Source organism: Felis catus, chromosome B1 (assembly GCF_018350175.1).
Source record: "Felis catus isolate Fca126 chromosome B1, F.catus_Fca126_mat1.0, whole genome shotgun sequence".
Lineage (NCBI taxonomy): Eukaryota > Metazoa > Chordata > Mammalia > Carnivora > Felidae > Felis > Felis catus.
Genome location: NC_058371.1, coordinates 180,268,488 through 180,289,512, shown reverse-complemented (window position 1 = coordinate 180,289,512; position 21,025 = coordinate 180,268,488). Strand labels below are relative to the sequence as shown.

Here is a 21,025-nt window from a genome sequence, read left to right as displayed (position 1 = left end):
ATAAAAAAATACATCAAAATAAAGTGAGTCAAATAAATGTTTTGGTTTTCTGGCGCAAATAAAAGTTATGTTTACACTATACTGTAGTCTATTAAGCATCCAATACCATTATGTTTAAAAAAAAAAGTACATATCTGAAATTAAAAAAAAAAAAAACTTTATTGCTAAACAAATGCCAAAACCTCAACTGGGCTTTCAGCAACATATCACCTTTTTGGTGATACAGGGTCTGGTCTCAGGGTCGATGGCTACTGACTGGTCAGGGTGATGTTTTCTGAAGGTTTAGGTGCCTGTGGCAATTTCTGAAAATAAGGCAACCCTTTGGCTTGCTGCGTTAATTGACTTTTCCTTTCCCAAACGATATCTCTGTAGCACGAGGTGCTGTTGGGTAGCATTTTGCCCACTCTAGAACTTATTTCAAAATTGGAGCCAATCCTCTCAAACTCCGCCACTGCCTTATCAATTAAATGTATGTAATATAAGTTCTTTGCTGTCATTTCAGCAATCTTCACAGCAGCTTCACCAGAAATAGATTCCGTCTCAGGAAATCTGTTTCTTTGCTCAGCCACAAGAAGCAACTCCTCATCTGTTCGTTTTATCATGGAATCGCAGCAAGGCAGTCTTATCTTCAGGCTCCACTTCTAATTCTAGTTCTCTTTCTATTTCCACCACACCTGCAGTTACTTCCTCCACTGGAGACTTGAACCCCTCAAAGTCATCCGTGAGGTTTGGAATCACCTTTTCCCAACTCCTCTTTATGTTGATATTTTGACCTCTTCCTATAAGTCTTGGATGTTTTTACTGGCATCTAGAATGGTGAACCCTTTCAGAAGATTTTCTATTGATTCTGCCCAGATCCTTCAGAGGATTCACTGTTTATGGAAGCTTTGGCTCTAAGAAAGGTATTTCTTAAATAATAAGACTTGAAAGTTGAAATGACCCCTTGATCCATGGGCAAAATGGATGTTGTGTTAGCAGGCATGAAGACAACATTAATCCCATGTACATCTTCATCACAATGCTTGGGTGACCAGATGTATTGTCAATAAACATTCATAGTTTGAAAGCAATCTTTTGTTCTGGGCTGTAGGTCTCAAGAGTGTCCTTAAAATATTCAGTAAACCATGTCATAAATAGATGTGTCATACAGTGTTGTAGTTCCATTTATAGAGCACAAGCAACATAGATTTAGCATAATTCCTAAGGGTCCTAGGATTTTAGAAATGGCAAGTGAACACTGGGTTCAACTTCAAATCAATAGCTGCATTACAAGCTCCTAACAAGGGTCATTCTACCATTTGTTGAAGTCAAGCACTGATTTTTCCTCTCTGGCTATGAAAGTCCTAAATGCCATTTTCTTCTAATATAAGACTGGTTTGTCTGCATTGAACACCTGGTGTTTAGTGTAGCCGTCTTCATGAATTATCTTAGCTAGATCTTCTGGATAACTTGCAGCTTCCATATCAGAACTTGGCGCTTTACCTGGCCCTTTTATGTTGTAGAGATGGCTTTTTTAAAAACCTCATGAACCAAGCTTTGCTAGCTTTTAGACTTTTCTGCAGCGTCCTCACCAGTAAGTTTTCATAGAATTGAAGGGAGTTAGGGCCTTGCTCTGGATTGAGTTTTGGCTTAAGAAGACGTTGTGGCTGGTTTAATCGTCCATCCAGACCACTCAAACTCTGTCCACATCAGCACTAAAACTGTTTGGCTTTCTTATCAATTGTGTGTTCACTGGAGTAGCACTTTTAATTTCCTTCAATAACTTTTTCTCTGCATTCACAACTGGATGAACTGTTTGGGATAAAAGACTTATTTTGCAGCCTATTTTGACTTTCAACATGCCTTCCTCACCAAGCTTAATCATTTCTAGCTTTTAATTTAAAGTGAGAGATGTATGACCCTTCCTTTCACTTGACCACTTAGAGGCCATTGCGGGGTTATTAGCTGACCTGATTTCAAACTTGTGTCTCAGAGAACAGGGGCGCCCAAGGAGAGGGGGAGAGATGGAAGAATGGCTCGTCAGTGGGGCACTCAGAACACACGTAACATTTATCAGTTAAGTTTGCCACCCTATGTGGTCACAGTTTGTGGAACCCCATAATAATTACAATAGCAATTTTAAATATTAATATTCACAGATTACAGTAACAAATATAAAATGAAAATGTTTAAAATATTGCAAGAATTACCAAAATGTGATACAGAGACATGAAGTGAGCAAATGCCATTGTAAAATTGTTCCTGACAGATATGCTCAAAACAGGGTTGCCAGTAGCTTTCATGTTATTTAAAAAAACAAAATATCTGTAAAATGCAATAAAACAAGGAAATAATTTGCATTTCATTTCAAGCTTGTTGCTTAAAACATGAAAATACTCCTACTGTGGGTGAACATGTCATCACGTTCTTACTTCCAATAGATACACAATCATCTTCTAGAACTATCTAAATTTTAAAATGTGGGCACAATTCATGATTACTATCAATGTATGGTCATTATCATCATCTTTACAAATACTGATACAACTTGACTACCTTTACATCACTGAAGTTAACGTCTTAACTGTTCCACAGGAAGCATGGCTTCAAGACTGGGTGGCCAGTATGGCAACCATATGAAGTTTCTATTCCCATCTCTGTGTGATCCTGGTACACTTTCTTATGCACTCTGAATATAACCTTCAATCTTTCTTGCTGAAGCCCTCTGTTAGTCTAAGTTGTCAGACAAGATGAAAGTTATACAGCATTTTAGAACCAGTGCAAGTTGTTATCTGAAAGGATTGAAAAATTATTGTGTCTACAGAAATTCTATCTCTAGCTGCTTTCTGCAAATTGTCTTGAAGATCTTAATTTTCTTCTCTCCTGCTCAACTCTACACTATTAACTTAGAATTCCTGGTGTTGGTGTGTGTCCCTTTTTAAAACAATTAGAGATAAACAAGCTTATTCTGTCACAACATGAAACACCTAAGTATACTGTCCTATTTCTAAGGGAGAAACTTCTCGTTTCTACATAATTTTTTTTTAATCTGCACAACACAGAACAACAACAAAATCAACATATGTTGTCAAGGTACATTTTGATAGTGTTTAAAATGTACCCATGAGACTTTCTTAAATATTAGCATGTATGTAGTCTCCATTGTCCACAAAGCTCCCATTTGTACAAACATATTTCTAGAACAGACCTTCTCAATCTTCTGTCAATTGTATAATACACATATTTTGTTAGACTTTTCAATTTCATATAAAAGCTTACTTAAAAATCTCTTGAAAAAACAGCATTTTCAGTTAAATATTACAAATACTCTCAACAAATATTTAAAGAAATTAGCGGGTATACTTTGTATTTTCAGAAGAACATACAGTTGACTCTTGAACAATGCTGGGGTTGGGGACACCATCTCCCATGCACAGTTGAAAAGCTGTGGGTAGGTAATTTTTACTCCCCCCAAAACTTAACTACTAAAAGACTAATATTGACTGGAAGCCTTACCAATAACATAAACAGTTAACTAACACATATTTTGAATATGTATTATTATACTGCATTCTTTCAATAAAGTAAGGTAGAGAAAAAAACGTTATTAAGAAAATCATAAGGAAATGAGAAAACACTGGACTACCAGTGGACCCGCACGGTTCAGGCCCCTGACGCATAGGGTCAAATGTATTTCTCAAAGTTGAATTTGTCATATGCTAAAATAAAAATAGACATCGTAGAGAAAACAACGTTTTCATGAATTTTAGGTATTGCCTACAAGTAGTGGTCTAAACTTCATTTTAGGAAACATTGATTCTAGTGAATTAAATGGCCTATAGTAAAACTTCAAGTCACTTATAATCTGTTAGTGTTAAAAGGAAACCTGTAAAATATACATCCTTTCAGTATAGCATTACCTTGATTATAAATACTGGGAAAAAATTAGAGTCACTCAAAATGCAAGTGATGATGGTTTTAAAGTACCTTACGTTTCTGCATTGTATTACCTCCATTCTTTAGGCACAGTTTACTATTAAAATTATTTTGTTTTTCCTAAATATGTGGTGCAAGAAGGCAGAGGGCCCAGATATTAATAAGTTGTCCCAGAATTAACACCAGGCTAAAATAGATCATTATAACCAAATCCTCTCATGGACAATTAAGAATGGACAAGATGTAAAGCACACTGTAAAGAAAATCTATATAAAAAGCCATTTCCATTCAAATTAGTTGTTTTCACTCATAATGGAAGGCAATAATAATGATGAGGACTGTAATGATAATGGTAATAATCATACTATTAGTGGCAACAACCATTGAAGGATTACTATGTGCTAAGAACTGAGCTACACACTACAAATATTATCTCACTGAATTCTCAAAATACTCCCATAAGTATGTATTATAATCCCCACTTAAGATGAGAGAAATCCATTCTTAGGTATAATAAGGAGACTTTTTCTACATTATCTATATAGTGGATGGTAGAATACGAGTCCCATGTGCAGCTCTGTGGGTCCAGAGCCGATACTGTTACTGACCATACAGTGATGAGCGGTGCTGAAATCCAGGTTTGTTCAATAGCTTGCTTAATGACTTTTTTTTTTTTTTTACCGTTTGCTTGTTTTTATGTGTATAACACAAAGGTTGTACTGGTATAACTCTAGGAAGTAAGAACTATTTTTTTTTTAATTTTTATTAAAGTTTATTTTATTTGTATTTTTTTATATATTTTTTAATGTTTATTTATTTTTGAGACAGGGAGAGACAGCATGAACCGGGGAGGGCCAGAGAGAGAGGGAGACACAGAATCTGAAACAGGCTCCAGGCTCTGAGCTGTCAGCACAGAGCCTGAGGTGGGGCTCGAATTCACAGACCGCGAGATCATGACTTGAGCCGAAGTCGGATGCTTAACCGACTGAGCCACCCAGGCGCCCCTAAAATTTATTTATTTTGACAGAGGCAGAGCAGAAGCAGGGGAGGGGCAGAGAGAGAGGGAGAGAGAGAAGCCCAAGCAGGCTCCGCTCTGCCAGTGCAGAACATGACGCTTGGCTAGAACTCGTGAACCATGAGGTCATGACGTGAGCCAAAACCAAGAGTCGGACACTTAACCGACTGAGCTACCCAGGCAACCCAGTAAGAACTAATATTTTAAAGTATTTTTCCAACTACATCAATGAGATAACATTTATAAAAGATTTCATATCACTTCATTTTAGCCTCTCAAGAAGACACCAATCAAAAGATATTTTATGTCTGTATCCATATTTAACACATTCTCTTCATATTTACTTATGAGGGGAGAAGATGGAAATGTGAACACGTTGTCATGGATTTGAAATGGCAGATAGAATTATTCCAGTCAAGCATAACCTACTCAGGAGCAACAAATCTTAAATGCACATGTTCTGAGTGTGTATTTATTGAATCTGTTGTAATTCTTAGAATTTGGTCAATAGCTAGGATATCTGGCATTATTCTTATCTTGCTTACATTTATTTTAAAAACTGTGTGTTTTCTTAAACATAGAATGATGTATCATGTGCGATTTCTACAGTGTAAATAGTTACTATGGGCATTTGGCGTAGCAGGAGTGACCTTTCTAAGACATAAATGGATTATATTAATCCTCAGCTTAAAGTACTTCAGTGCCTTTCTATTGATTATAAAATATATTTCAAGACTTACATCCATGGGTACTTAATTGTGTTAACTATTGTAGTTTAAGGAGCAAATATTTGTTGATTTCAGGTAATAAGTCCAGAATTAGGCTGTTGTGGGGCTTGCCCAATGGTTCAATGACATCATCAGACTTCAGGTTCTTTTCATCTTTCAGCTCTGCTGTTCACAGTATATACACTTGTATACTGTACCCTTGTGGGTACATCTGTACCCTTGTGTATCATCTCATGGTCACAAGATGACCATTATTTTCCAGAGTTATGCCTTCATAATAGTCAAACAGAAAAAAAAAAAAAAAGAAGAAAGAAAGAGAGATACAGGAGAAAAAAAGCTATTTTGATTGTAGGGAATCATTATAGGCACATTATACAGCAGAATTAGGGTTATTTCATTAACCACTTCTAGTTTTGAGGTAGGAGTTTGAAAATAGACTTTTAGCTAGATGCTTTGGGAATCAAAAAGTAATTAATGTTCTGTGTTTAAGGATAAACAGGAAAACATCTTTTGGATTGGCATCTAGCACTACCTACCTTACATATAGTAAAATATAGATATATTGGCCATTGAGGTTACAAATGATTACAATTTCTCTAGCTTAGAGTATTTTACATAATCCAGCCTATTTTAATTATCTTACCTTTCGTCCTGCTCTACCGCTAGATTTACTTTGTACTTAGTTTAATTAAACACCTAATTCCCTGAATTCTCAATGTCCTTTCCCTACTGTCCTGCCTTCGTGGTTGCTGTAATTTTGACTTGCAAAACCCTGTTGTCTTGATGTATCTGTTGAGTTTCCACTTTATCTGGAAGTCAACCCAGGCATCTTCTACTCTATCAAGAATTCTCATATTCTCTTTTAAATGCCTAATAAAATTTATTCCTCTGTGTCACATTATAGTGTGAAATTCATATGAGCTTACATTATTATGAGCAAGCAATTGATATATCTGGAAATTTAAAATACTTTCAACTTATGGCCACAAGGAAAGAATTGACAAAAGTTGTTTTCAAATGTTTAATGATATATGTCACATATTATTTCAATATTTGAAATAAAGCTTTGTCCATTGGACCCTTGTGGCCACAAAAAGTACATAAAATCCTGTGCTGGAAGTTTAATCTTAATGAAAAGAAAATTTTTGCTTGATGAGCTTAGTAAATTTTAGCTACTGTGGAAGAAATAAGGATTGGGATGTAGCTAGCTTATTAAAATCAGCTACTGTAGAAGAGATATGCTTTCATAATGGCATGAATTAGTGACCAAGGAATGTTGGATAATTGTCAATAATTTTGAATATATCAGTGTATAAATAACATCAGTGTAGCACTATAGTGTTTTTTGTTTTCTATCATACACTACATTACTTGATCTTTAAAACAATCTAATAAGGTAAAAAAAGATAAATACAATTATCCTTTTTTACAGAATATTAGTGTGTTGTTCAGAGAGATTAGTGGGTTTGTCAGAGTTCAAATAGTAAATGGTAAAATTGGAAATTAAACGCAGATTTTTTGATTTCAAATTCAACGTTGAGTTTACAATACAGTTCTTACTCCTGTGATTATAATTATGTAATAATTGTATACTTTTGCTCTCTTGAGTGTTTTGTATTCATGTTTATTAATACTATTAAGTCATAATTATTTTATAAATTTTATGTAAATCCTAAATATCATAAATATATTTTCTATGTATTACTTATTATTAGAGATCTGCATTGGTTTGTCATTGGTAAGGTAACAAACTCATCCTGCTTTGCCAGGGACTTTCCTGCCTTTAAAACTGAAAATCCCTCTTCCTAGAAACCTTCTGAGTCCTAAAAACTTAAAACGTCTGGTCACCCTCTTCATATGGTGGAAGACAAATTGTTAATCCCTATCTTCTTTTGAGCAGTCTTAGAATTACAGATACCTGAATCAGGAATTTAATTGGAAATCTTAAAAGATGGGAACTTGTTGACACAGTTTAACAAAGAGATTAACTAGTCATTACATCTCATTAGCCATCCCATGTTTAATATTTATATTACATGAACTATTAAATTTTAGGTAGAGGCAACTGGGTGTATCAGTCACTTAAGTGTCTGACTTCAGCTCTGGTCATGATCTCATAGTCTGTGAATTCAAGCCCCACGTTGGGCTCTGGGCTGACAACTCAGAGCCTGGAGCCTGCTTCCGATTCTGTGTCTCCCTCTCTCTGTGTCCCCCTCCCCGTCAAGAATAAGTATTTTTTTTTCAACGTTTTTATTTATTTTTGGGACAGAGAGAGACAGAGCATGAACGGTGGAGGAGCAGAGAGAGAGGGAGACACAGAATCGGAAACAGGCTCCAGGCTCCGAGCCATCAGCCCAGAGCCTGATGCGGGGCTCGAACTCACGGACCGCGAGATCATGACCTGGCTGAAGTCGGACGCTTAACCGACTGTGCCACCCAGGCGCCCCAAGAATAAGTATTTTTTAAAAATTAAAAAATTAGGCAATTTAATATATCTTATGAAAGTATCATAGAATTTGGTTTGTATTTAGATTAGTCCTATGATTTTCAAAGAGTTTTTATAAAAGCTCCAAGTGCTGTTGACTTTTAGCATTGGCAGTAAAAATATTTGGATTTAAATGTTTTTGAAAGAAATGATGCATGCTCATTTAAAGTATCAAACTGTCACTATGGGAAGTAAACTTTACCTATCACTAAGAAATGATAAACATCATCATCATCTCATTTACAGAGTAATTATTTTGACCATAATAATACAAAAGGACAAGACAGAATTACAAAAAATAAAGCTCCTGAACTGAGAAAAAACTGAGGGTAGATGGGGGGGGGGGGGGGGAGGGTGGGTGGGGAGAGGGAAAATGATTGATGGGCATTGAGGAGGGCATTTGTTGGGATGAGCACTGGGTGTTGTATGTAAGCCAATCTGACAATAAATTACATTAAAAAAATAAAGCTCCTGAATAAATAAAAATATTTTTCATTAAAATAAACTGGAGTATAATTATTCAACGTTTATTTATTTTTGGGACAGAGAGAGACAGAGCATGAAGGGGGGAGGGGCAGAGAGAGAGGGAGACACAGAATCGGAAACAGGCTCCAGGCTCTGAGCCATCAGCCCAGAGCCTGATGCGGGGCTCGAACTCACGGACCGTGAGATCGTGACCTGGCTGAAGTCGGACGCTTAACCGACTGCGCCACCCAGGCGCCCCTGGAGTATAATTATTAACACATACTGAAAAGAAGACTTCTGCTTCTGGGTAAGACAGTAGATCACTGTAGATCCATGTTCCTTCTACAACATTTAGAAAGATCCTATTTTTAAAAGGCACAGAATAATTATAGAAATAGGAAGAATATGGTAAATTAAAATTCCAAAGAGGAATAAACTTTTCTATTATGAGTAAAAGCCATTTCTTTTTTGGATCCAGATCCTTATTTCACAGTGAGTCTAGGCATTTGGCCGGATCCAGGGAGATTCTATAATGGAATAGAAACCAGCAGAGACTTTGGTAGTTGAATGAAGTTGAGTTCATGAGTGATGGTATGGAAACTAAAGAAGCCAAGCAAAAAGCTGTTTACTCTTGGAATATTGTGAGTTCTGAATTCTGAGCTACACTGGAGGCTAGGGCTCTGAGTTAAATGCTAGAAGCATTTGAGTATGTATTGCTGTAAGCAATTTAAAATAAATCACATACTCATTATACCTATGAGTCAAAGTTCTAATGGAGCGTAAGAGCTGGTCTCAAAAATTTGGCCAGTTTCCCCTCAAAACATTTGCCAGCTATTGAAAAATATGGAATGCGATAAGTTAATAAAGACATCTCAAGAGGAGAGCTGATTTCCCCAAGGATTTGTGGGACTAAGACGGTAGAGAGAGAGCGACCAGATTCTCACTCGACACACAGAAGACTGCACTCCTGGCACACTGATGAACAAGAGGTTGTTTATTCTGAAATGGCAACCTAGCTCAACCCTTAATTGAATTTGATGATATTAACAAACACCTACAATCTGGCTGTCACAAGAAAAGAAGAACTCTTTCTTGTAACAAGAAACCATTGTCTGGTTTCTTATTTTATTTTATTTTATTTTTTATTCATAATAACCTGCACAGAAATCTTAAGATATATGGGATATGTGAAGACACAGAAAATATGATCAGGCAAGAATGAAAAGCACTAAGAACAATACATGGATACATGTAAAAGAACATTGACCACTTAAAACAACAAAAATAACGTTTTATGGGATTTATAACATATGCCAAGAAAAAAAGTGACACCAAAGGTACAGATCATAGGAGGGTGAAAATAGAACTTTCAAATATCAGAAGCATGTCCTTAAGTAATATTACTGGTTCTGACCTACTGGTTATAACATTTCTAAATTTATTTACGATCACTATTGGCTAATTTTATCCTCTTATTTACTTGGTAGTATGGCAAGGTATGGAACCCTAGGTACATGATAATTTCCTTTGATCTTTAAAAATACCACCTTTGTCTTTTGATTAGGAAAAACAAAAAAAGCAAAACCGTCTAATTCTTATGTAAAACTCTTCATTCTGGGAGTAACTTGACACTTGTAAATTTTTAATGAATTTTTCTTTTCCTGTGAGTTCTAATATTTCCTTTAAAGTGTGTGTGTGGCGTGTATAATAGTTGTGAATCTTTTTACATGGATGTTCTGCTCCCAGGAGGTGGGGATTTCTATCTGGAAATAGTGTCTTTAACTTTCAGGAATTTTATTCTATTATTTATTTTCCTTTCCATTTCCTTTTGCTATTTCAATTAAGAATTTTAGAGCATCTGGATTTCTTAAATTTGCTCATATTTTCAATTGTTTGCCCATTTTTACTGTGTTCCTTGTCTCTGTATTCTATTCACTCATTGATCTCCAGCTCTCTATGTTCCCAATCATCTCAAATATTCAAGTTACATTTTAATAATTTAAGCAAATACACTTATTTAATATTCAAAAACTGTGATTGTGCCAATTTCATTTGGTTATTTTTTAAAATTTAAATAGAAGTTAACACACAGTGTAGTATTGGTTTCAGGAAAATTCAATTATATTCAGGAGAATATAACACCTAGTGCTCATCACAAGTGCCCTCCTTAATGCCCATCTCCCCTTCACCTCTCTCCATCAACTCTGTTCTCTATCATTAAGAGACTCTGTGGTTTGTTTCTTTTGTCTTCTCTTTCCTTCACCCCCTTGCGTTATTTTTTTAATATATATATGGCTGCAAAATCCAATAGAATTTCTCAACAGATTTAATCATAGTAGACATAATTTACTCAAAAGTCAAAAATGGAAGGAAGAGTAGCCATGCTTTAAAGAAAAAGCCTTTTCTTCTCTAAAACAATGCTGCTATAATAACTAAAGGAGGATTTGCTATACTATGGAATGTGACAGTGTTTGACCTGCCACCTGCAAATGGTCAGTCAGTAATTGTTTGAGCCAAACGGCACGGACAGCAATACTGAGTGTAAGAGCATGATTGAAAAATGACCATCAAAAACAATTTCTTGTTGTGAAAATATTATAAATGCCACTCAGCCAAGACAATATATGACTAGCAAGAGGTGTTGTAGAGGGACATGCTGAGAAAAGTTTGCAAAATGGAAGTGTAATGGATGATATTGCTGGAGCCTCAAAACTGATGTTGTGTCATTTCTTCTTAGAGGCTAAGAATGCTGCTACGGAAATTCCTACAAATTCTCAGGGGAAATGATTTTGAACATGGTATCTGAAATTAAAAAAACAATTTCTCAAGTATTTTTTAAAAAAATTATTACATGACAATATGTTTGGCATATCTGTCCTTGTCACTATACATTTAATATTTCTTATGTCTTGTATTATGACTTGTGTTAAACTATGTGACTTTAGGTAAAATGATGTTATGTATTTAATAAATGTTTTCATTGATTTTAGCTATATGGGTAGACAGAAATGTGCCTTCGGTAATACCTGTTTCTCATTTTTAAATTTTAAAATTAAAAAAAATCCCCTGTATATTATCCACAGCAAAAATCTATTGCACTTGACTTCTGAAATTCATCTATGAATAAGTGAAAAAGAAATATATAATAGAAACATAATTCAAATCACTCAATATGTTTTATTTGTACCTACTGTAAATTATATTGGGAAATCTATGAGTCACCTGTGCAGACTCTCTTGAGTCAGGGGTGGCCTATGAAATACAAGTACACATCTGATGACACCCCCCCCCCTTGTTCATTTCCCCCCTTCTTGCTTGGTATACACAAACATGTTGTTGTCACAAACATAGTGAGAAAATCTGTGCATAGACATTGGCGATGACATCATTTAGCCATGGGTCCAGCAGCTTCCTACCTCCCAACATTTTATTATGATAGAGAAATAAACATATGTTTATAATATCAGAAGTCAGGTTTTCTGTTATTTTCAGCTGGAATCTTACTTAACTGTTTTAAGAGAGGCAAACCATAAGAGACTCTTAAATACAGAGGACACACTGAGAATTGCTGGAAGGAAGGTAGGTGGGGAATGGGCTAAAAAGGTGATGGACATTAAGGAGGGCATTTTTTGGGATGAGCCCTGGGTGTTATATGTAAGTGATGAATGACTGGGTTCTACTCCTGAAACCAATATTATGCTGTATGTTAACTAACAGGCTTGAATTTAAATAAATTAGTTTTAAAAAAGATAGTTTAGCTCCAACTTCAATGGATAGATTGAAAATATTTCAATGCTATTTTAATTTCTTAGGTATTAAATTTAATTTCTTTTAAGTTTTGAAACAGAAATGAAGGAAATTACTGAAACTCAGATAATATTTTTATAAATAGTATAGGCTTGGAAAATGATACTAAACTTAATAAATATGAATAATTTTAAGGTTAGAGATATTTTAATAATTTGATAATTTATAATAACTTAATAATTCCTAACACTTGGAGTGCCTGGGTAGCTCAGTCAGTTAAGCATCCGACTTCAGCTCAGGTCATGATCTCACGGTCTGGGAGTTCGAGCCTTGCGTCAGGCTCTGTGCTGACAGCTCAGAGCCTGGAGCCTGCTTCAGATTCTGTGTCCCCCTTTCTCTGCCCCTCCCTGCTCACGCTCTCTCTCTGCCCCTCCCCTGCTCACTCTCCATCTCAAAAATAAATAAAAACATTAAAAAAATTTAAAGAAAGGAAATTCCTAACACTTTATTGACTCTACTCTGTAAACCATGAGGAAGCTACCATGTTGAGAGTTCATGACAACTCCCATTCCTTATCTCCCATTGTTTAATTGAATTATTTTTATAAGACAAGGTTTATAGCATTTATAATTTATAAACATTTTGAAATAGTTTAGTAAGTATGCTGATTTTTAAAAGAGATGCAAAAGTCCACATCTTGTTTCTCCATCCCTGCTTTCTATAATTTTTTGACTGAATATTTGCTATATTTTGCTAAGGACCTCAAATATGTGCTATTCCTGAAGTTCTAGCATAACTAAGAATTGTTTGTTGCCTTAAAACTGAAGTAAGTTTAGCCTTGTATACAGTTCCTGAGTGCTTTTCTCTTGAGAACTCTGTAGTTATTAACCAACTCTAATTTAATTTTTTTAATTGAGAAACACATTTTCATTCCAATATGCCCAAACCATCATGTCCTCTTTAGTCCCTATCTTCTTCAGAAACCACAATTTGTTTATGTTGTTCCTCTTTAAAATCAACCATATTCCATATCTCTTATCAAAAATAAGCTAATTATCATTGCTCTTTTATAGTTAAGTTTTTACTAGCTATTGAATAATTACATTCTTATGAGATTTTGAGTTTTTGAAATTTTATCCTCTCTTTTTGATGTAATATAAAAGCAAAACTATGTGATCAATCCAATATTGTCAGAAAAAAAGTATTTGACAAAGTACCATATGCATTCACAATAAGAAAAAAAAAGGGGCGCCTGGGTGGCACAGTCGGTTAAGCGTCGGACTTCAGCCAGGTCACGATCTCGTGGTCCGTGAGTTCGAGCCCCGCGTCAGGCTCTGGGCTGATGGCTCAGAGCCTGGAGCCTGTTTCCGATTCTGTGTCTCCCTCTCTCTCTGCCCCTCCCCCGTTCATGCTCTGTCTCTCTCTGTCCCAAAAACAAATAAACATTGAAAAAAAAATTAAAAAAAAACAATAAGAAAAAAAACCTCAACAAAGTAGGTTTATTTTTATTTATTTATTTTTGTTGAGAGAGAGAGAGAGAGAGAGAGACAGAATATGAGCAGGGGAGGAGCAGAGACAGAGAGAGGGAGACAGAGAATCTGAAGCTGGCTCCACGCTCTGAGGTGTCAGCACAGAGCCCAATGTGGGGCTTGAATTCACCAATGATGAGATCATGACCTGAGCCAAAGTCGGACGCTCAACCGACTGAGCCACCCAGGTGCACAAGAAAACAGGTTTAGAGGGAACATACCTCAACAGAATAAAGGCCACATATGAAAAACTCACAGCTATAACATAGTTCTCAATGGGGGAAAAATTGAGATTTTTTTCCCTAAGGTCAGGAAGAAGACAAAGATATTCACTCTCACCACTTTTATTCAACATAGTATTGAAAGTTCTAAACACAGCAATCAGACAACAAAACCAAAAGGCATCCAAATTGGTAAGGAAGACTTAAAACTGTCACTCTTTGAAGATGATATACTAAAGCCCAAAGGTTCCACCAAAAAACTTTTAGAACTATTATATGAACTCAATAATGTTACAGGATACAAAATCAATATAGAGAAATCTGTTGTCTTTCTGTACACTAATAAAGAAGTAGCAGAAAAAAATTAAGAAAGCAAACCCATTTATAATTGTACCAAAAATAATAAACTTCCTAAAAATAAATTTAACCAAAGAGGTGTAAGACCTGTACTCTGAAAACTATAAAACATTGATGAAAGAAATAGAAGATGATATCAATGGAAAGATTTCACACTCATGAGTTGAAAGACCAAATGATGTTAAAATATCCCTCTTACCCAAAGCAACCTATACATTTTATGAAATCCCTATCAAAACATCAACAGCATTTTTCACAGAACTAGAATAAGCAATCCTAATGTTTGTATGAAACCACAAAAGACCTCAAATAGACAAAGAAATCTTGAAGAAGAAAAAACTGGAGGTATTGCAATTCCAGAGTCCAAGTTATAATACAATGCTGTAATAATAAGAACAGTAGGGTACTGACACAGAAGTGGACAAATAGATCAATGGAACAAAATAGAAATTCCAGAAATAAACCCACACTTATATGCTCAATTAATCTCCAACAAAGAAGGCAAGAATATACAGTGGGAAAAAATGTCTTCAACAAATGATGTTGGGAAAACTGGACAGCTACACACAAAAAAATTAAACTAGACCACTTTCTTACATCATACACAAAAATAAATTCAAAATGGATTAAATAACTAAATGTCATACCTGAAATCATAAAAATCCTAGAAAAGAACACAGGCAGTAACATTTCTCTGACATCGGCCATAACATTTTTCTAGATATGTCTCCTGAAGCAAGGGAAGCAAAAGCAAAAACAATTGGGACAACATCAAAAAAAAAAAAAAAAAAAAAAAAAAAAAAAAAAAAAAACCTGTTGCACAGCAAAGGAAACTATCAACATAACTAACAGACAACCTACTGAATGTGAGAAGATATTTACAAATGACATATCTGATAAAGGGTTAGTTTCCAAAATACGTAGAGAACTTCTACAACTCAATGCCCCCCAAACAAATAATCCTATTAAGATGGGCACAAGATATGAACATACATTTCTCCACAGAAGACATCCAGATTGCCAGGAGACATGTGGAAAGATTCTCAACACCATTCATCATCAAGGAAATGCAAATCAAATCCATAATGAGCTGTATCATCCCACACATGTCAGAATGGCTAAAATCAAAAACACAAGAAATAAGTGTTGATGAGGATGTAGGCAAACACACACACACACACACACACACACACACACACACACACACACAAAACCTTATGTACTGTGGTTGGGAATGCAAACCGGTACAGCCACTGGAAAACAGTATGAAGCTTCCTCAAAAAAATAAAAATAGAACTACCATACAATCCTGTAATTTCACTATTTGATCTTTACCCAAAGAATAGGAAAACACTAATGCAAGGATATATTCGCCCACATTGTTAACAATAGCCAAATTATGGAAACTATATATATATATATATATATATATATATATATATATATACTATGTCATATGATATAGGAAATATCATTCAACCACAAAAAAGAATGAAGTCTTGTCATTTGCAACAACATGGATGGATCTAGAGAATGTAATCCTAAGTGAAATAAGTCAGAGAAAGACAAATACCATCTGACTTCACTCATGTGTGGAATTTAAGTAACAAAACAAGTGAACAAAGGGAAAAGGAGACAAACAAAAATATAGACTCTCATCTACAAAGAACAAACAGATCGTTACCAGAGGGGAGATTGGTGGGGGGATGGGTCAAATAAGTGAAGGAAATTAAGAGAACACTTACCTTGATGAGCGCTGAGTAATATACAGAATTGTCAAGTCACTATATTATACACCTGAAACTAATTTAACATCATATGTTAATTATACTGGAAGGTTTTTTTTAATTTATTTTTTAAGAAGATTCACTCTTTATCTTTAAATATTGACACTTTGATTATAATGTTTCCTTGTGTGGGTCTCTCTAGGTTTTCCCTACTTGAGATTCTCTGTCTCTAGACTTGGTTGTCTGCTTTCCTCACCAAGTTAGAAAAGTTTTGCTATTTTCTATCCCTTTCTGTCTGTCTTTGCCTTCTGGGACCCATATAAGGCAAATGTTAGTATGCTTGATCTTGTCTCAGAGGTCCCTTAAATGATCTTCAATTTATTTATTTTTTTTCTTCTTGCTGTTTTGGCCGAGTGACTTTCTCTACAGTCTTCCAGATCACTGATTTGTCCTGCTGTGTGTACTCTGCTATCGCTTCCTTTTAGCCCATTTTTACTTTAGTTAATGCGTTCTTCAGGTCTGAGTTCTTTTTTTAATTATGTATCTTTTATATCTCTTCGAAGTTCTTGCGCGTCTCCATTCTTCTGAGTTTTGTGAGCACCTTTATGGCCATTACTTTGAACTCTTTATTTGGTGGATTGCTTAGCTCCATTTTGTTCAGTTATTTCTCTGAGAATTTCTCTTGTTCTTTTGATTGAAACATATTCCCTTATCTCTTCATTTTGCTAATTATCTGTTGCTATGTAATAGGTCAATTACATCTCCCTTTCTTGAAGGAGTGGCTTTAAGCAGAAAGTGTCCTGTGGGTTCCAGTAACCCCTCATCACCTAGGTTCCCCAGGGGTATCCCTGGGTAGGCTATCTATACCCTCCTGTTGTGGCTGGATCACAACTGGCATAGACTCACTGGTATGGAGCTGCCCCCAAGGATAGTTATATGTAAAAGCCAGGCCACAACCACTATGGATGCTTTTTATATAGAGTTGCCCTTAGCATGGCTGACTGAGACCTGGCTGTTAACTGTTGCTGGCACTCCAGTATAAGGGGCTGGCATCCGGTGTGGGAACCCTTGGTGGGGGCACTGGGGTTGGCCAAGGACTCCCACTGAACATGGGGGAGCATATGGGTACTTAGAAGAGGTTCTAGGTCAGGCCAGGTAGGTTGCTAATGTGGAATTCACAAAGAAACACCAGCGCTGGGCACGTGTTTCTACCACAGTAGGTGGAGAGGGCCAGCAACGGTATCTGCTAGTTCCAGGGCAGCTATGGAGAAACTAAGTGAACATAAAATGGTGCATGCCAGCACTTGCATCCCTGGAGAACGTTGCAACGGAATCCTTCCCTTGACATACCCTAGAATTGGTCAGCAGATCTCTTCCATGTGTAACCCAGGTGCTTTGCAAATGGCTGCCTTTATGCTGAGACATGGAGCGCGTTTGTGCATGTGCCCCATAAGAACAGAGACTCAGTGCCTCTTGCCTTATGGCTCTCCTGGCATAAGTTTCACCGGTTTTGAAATCCAAATGGTATGGGTGCTCATCTTTCCAGTGTAGGTCCCCAGGATAAGAATGCCCAATAGGGGGCTCACACCCCATGTTCCTCGGGAAGGGACTCTTCAGTTGTGATACCCCCACCTGTTTGTGAGTTTGCCACCACGAAGGTATAAATCCAGATTAGACCATGTGTATGCTCCCATCTTGATGTTGCTTTTCATTATATCCTTTGTTGTATAATACCTGTTCTGCTAGTCTTCAGTTTGTTCGCAAAGATAGTTGTTGTATATGCAATTGTAGATTTTGGTGTATCCTTGGAAGGTGAGTTCAGAATCTTTCTACCCCACCATCTTCGTCCCCACCTTTGTCATATATATATATATTTTTTTCTGCCAGCTCCCTTTCATCTTTTTCAAATTTCTATAATCTCTGCTTCCATCTCTTTCCATCTCCAATCTCTTTCCATCTCTACCTAATCTTTGGGCTCCTATTGACATTTAGATCATTTAAAGTTATGCTCACTGCAAATCTTAATCTTTTTTCTTAGATAAGTGCACTTAGGATGTACCTTCACTTGCTTATGCCTGTGCGCTTCCCCTTTGCCAGCGGAACGGTCATGTCTTGTGTCTTCTCTATTACACAGCTTTTAATGGAGTCAACTATTTGTTAACAAGAGTATGGGAATTAAAGAGTAGAGTGAGATGGGGAAGGTCTCAACTTTATTATCCCATATCATATTAAACACCCTTTGGAAGCATATTTATTTTGTTCAGTGAGAATTATTTCAGTATTTTTCTTGTTTAAAACCTGTGAAATGCAGCATCTAAGGCTGTTGGTATTAATATTTGGTTTTCTCAGCTCTTTTCTTCCATCTCCCTGCCTTACATCTGGTCATCTTCCTTAGTTGAGGCTAGACTGTAATGTTTCAATATAGATTTTCATTTCACTCCACCTTCTAGGCCATTCTACAGAACCAAATTGGGTCATTCCAAGAATGTGTTCCTAAATTTCATCACTTTTACCACTTGTCAATTGCATAACCCTTTCAGAACTATGGTATTTAGTTTGGGAGGAAAATTAATTGTTGAGAGGTTTTGAAAAATATTAATCTATAGGAGACTCCCAGAAATAATGGCATTAAATTTGGGGTAACACTTAACTTCACAATGTAAATAAATCATGGCAATTTTCTACAATGTTTAAGCAAAACATGAGTGTCTATTCTGTGAAATATATGCTGAATATCTACAGATTTTTTTTCCATTATCTACAGAGAGAGAGAGAGAGTTGTCATGCAAGTCTATAAATCTCCTATTGAAAGTCTTTGTTTAGAGTTTAACTTCTGATCATTCTATTAAAATTTGTTAAAAGTTTGGGGAGAAAAGCAACCTCTCATTGTGTCCAGTGAGCTAAAGCACTTACGGTTGAACATTACAAGGAGTCCATAGTTTGTGCCCCAAGGAATGTCATTCAAATAAAAAGAATCAATTCTATGTGCATGTTCTTCTGGACACACTTGCTGAGGACAGGCTCTGTCATAAGAAATAGCTCTGCCATCCTCCTCCATCATTTGATCTCTGGTACTCACAGCCTTTTGGACAGGTGACTACTTAAATGGAATTGTCTGGAAAAGAAGAAAAGATAATATATGGACATTATTGGGAACTATGGTAAAGAATTTCTTGAAATCTATCTATCTATCTTTCTTTCTTTCTTTCTTTCTTTCTTTCTTTCTTTCTTTCTTTCTTTCTTTCTCTCTTTCTCTCTTTCTCTCTCTCTCTCTCTCTCTCTCTCTCTTTCTTTCTTTCTTTCTCTTTTCTGTTTATTTATTCTTTGAGAAAGAGAGAGAGCATAAGCGGGGAAGGTATGGAGAAAAGGAGACACAGAATCCGAAGCAGGCTCCAGGCTCTGAGCTGTCAGCACAGAGACGACGCAGGGCTTGAACTCACGAACCATGAGATCATGACCTGAGACCAAAAATTGCTTGAAATTTATATATGATGGCTATGTATATTAACTTTGTAGCTATATGCCACTTTTAAAATGTCCCCAGTGATGGAACTCTTTACTTTGAGAATCTGTTATGGTATTAATCAAATTCAAACTTGGGTCATAGCATTTTGTGTGCATTTGTGTGTGTGTGTGTGTGCGTGCGCGCTGCTATACACTCATCTCCTTAAGGGCAAATGTTTGTTTTTAATTCAGCTTGTGTCATTCCCATAAATATTTCATCCAAATATTTACTCAATAAATATTTGATGAATAAAAGAAATTCTTTTAAAAAAAGATAACATTTTCCTAACAAAAGAAAACTATAAATCAAGTTGTAATTATTTGAGGTCAAGAATAAAAGAATGTATCACAAAATGTCAGTGGAGCAAGAGGAACAAATGTGTTTACATCAACATTATTTTTATGGCAAGATCATTCATTCTATTTTGTCTGACACGAAGACTTGAGGAGTATTAGTTAAGAAACGTATGTTAAACCGCAGTTAGAAAACAACCACAGAATGTTAGTCATTTAACATAAAAAAAAATTTGTAGCTCATGGCATATAGCTAATGCTGATCAAATTAAAAGGAAATCCCTCTGTGCACATTGCCATTTACAGACACGGGCTGATAGAGCCTCTACTATCTGATAATTTTATATGAGCCTCCTTTTGCATTACAATAAGTGAAAAAATGGCACAATGCACTTGATACCCTATACTTTAGCGATGAATACCTTCTACTGAGAACCCATGGACCAAAAGAACCCATATCACCATGTCACTAGCACAGGGCTAGAAAATAGGGGAGGAATATATAGCTATCCAGATATCAGCAATTATTTTTTCTTTCAGGAAGGAAGTATGAAACTCAATGAAAAGAATTTTGTTGGAAGTGTGTGTATGTAAAGCATATGTGTAACAATCGACAAATATATCCTGACAAAATTTGTGTCGTATGATTAGAAATATAGCATATTTAGCATATACTAATTTAGCATATACTATTTTAGCATATAGCAAATTCAGCATATACTGAAATGTGTACGGTTGTGCTACCTGCCTCAGGGAGTTTTAATTCTAATTGTGAAATGTATAATTTAATTGTAAATTGTATAATTCGAATTTAGTTCTAATTTTAGTCCTTAAGCATTTTATATGCAAATTACATTGTCATTGCAATTTGAGGCATTTTGGGGGCAAAATATTGCCTCTTATTAAATAAGCTATCTGTATTTCTGCCAAAAATCACTAAAGCATTAAATGAACCATATGCGAGATTTAGGAATTATACTTTTCTAAATACAAACAGGCTTGGGGCGCCTGGGTGGCTCAGTCAGTTAAGCATCTGAC

At 35.8% G+C, this 21,025-nt stretch overlaps 1 long non-coding RNA gene across 2 annotated transcripts in view; it reads right to left on the bottom strand.

The window, feature by feature from the left end:
* Window positions 1–15,319: 15,319 nt before the first annotated feature.
* Window positions 15,320–21,025, bottom strand: part of LOC123385092 — a 202,907-nt gene continuing 197,201 nt past the window's right edge. For both annotated transcript variants that reach the window (XR_006597156.1, XR_006597157.1), the window contains exons 2-3: window positions 19,103–19,304; window positions 15,320–15,580 (exon numbers count right to left, since the gene is read on the bottom strand). This is a non-coding gene — a long non-coding RNA (uncharacterized LOC123385092). The remainder of the gene's footprint in view (window positions 15,581–19,102; window positions 19,305–21,025) is intronic.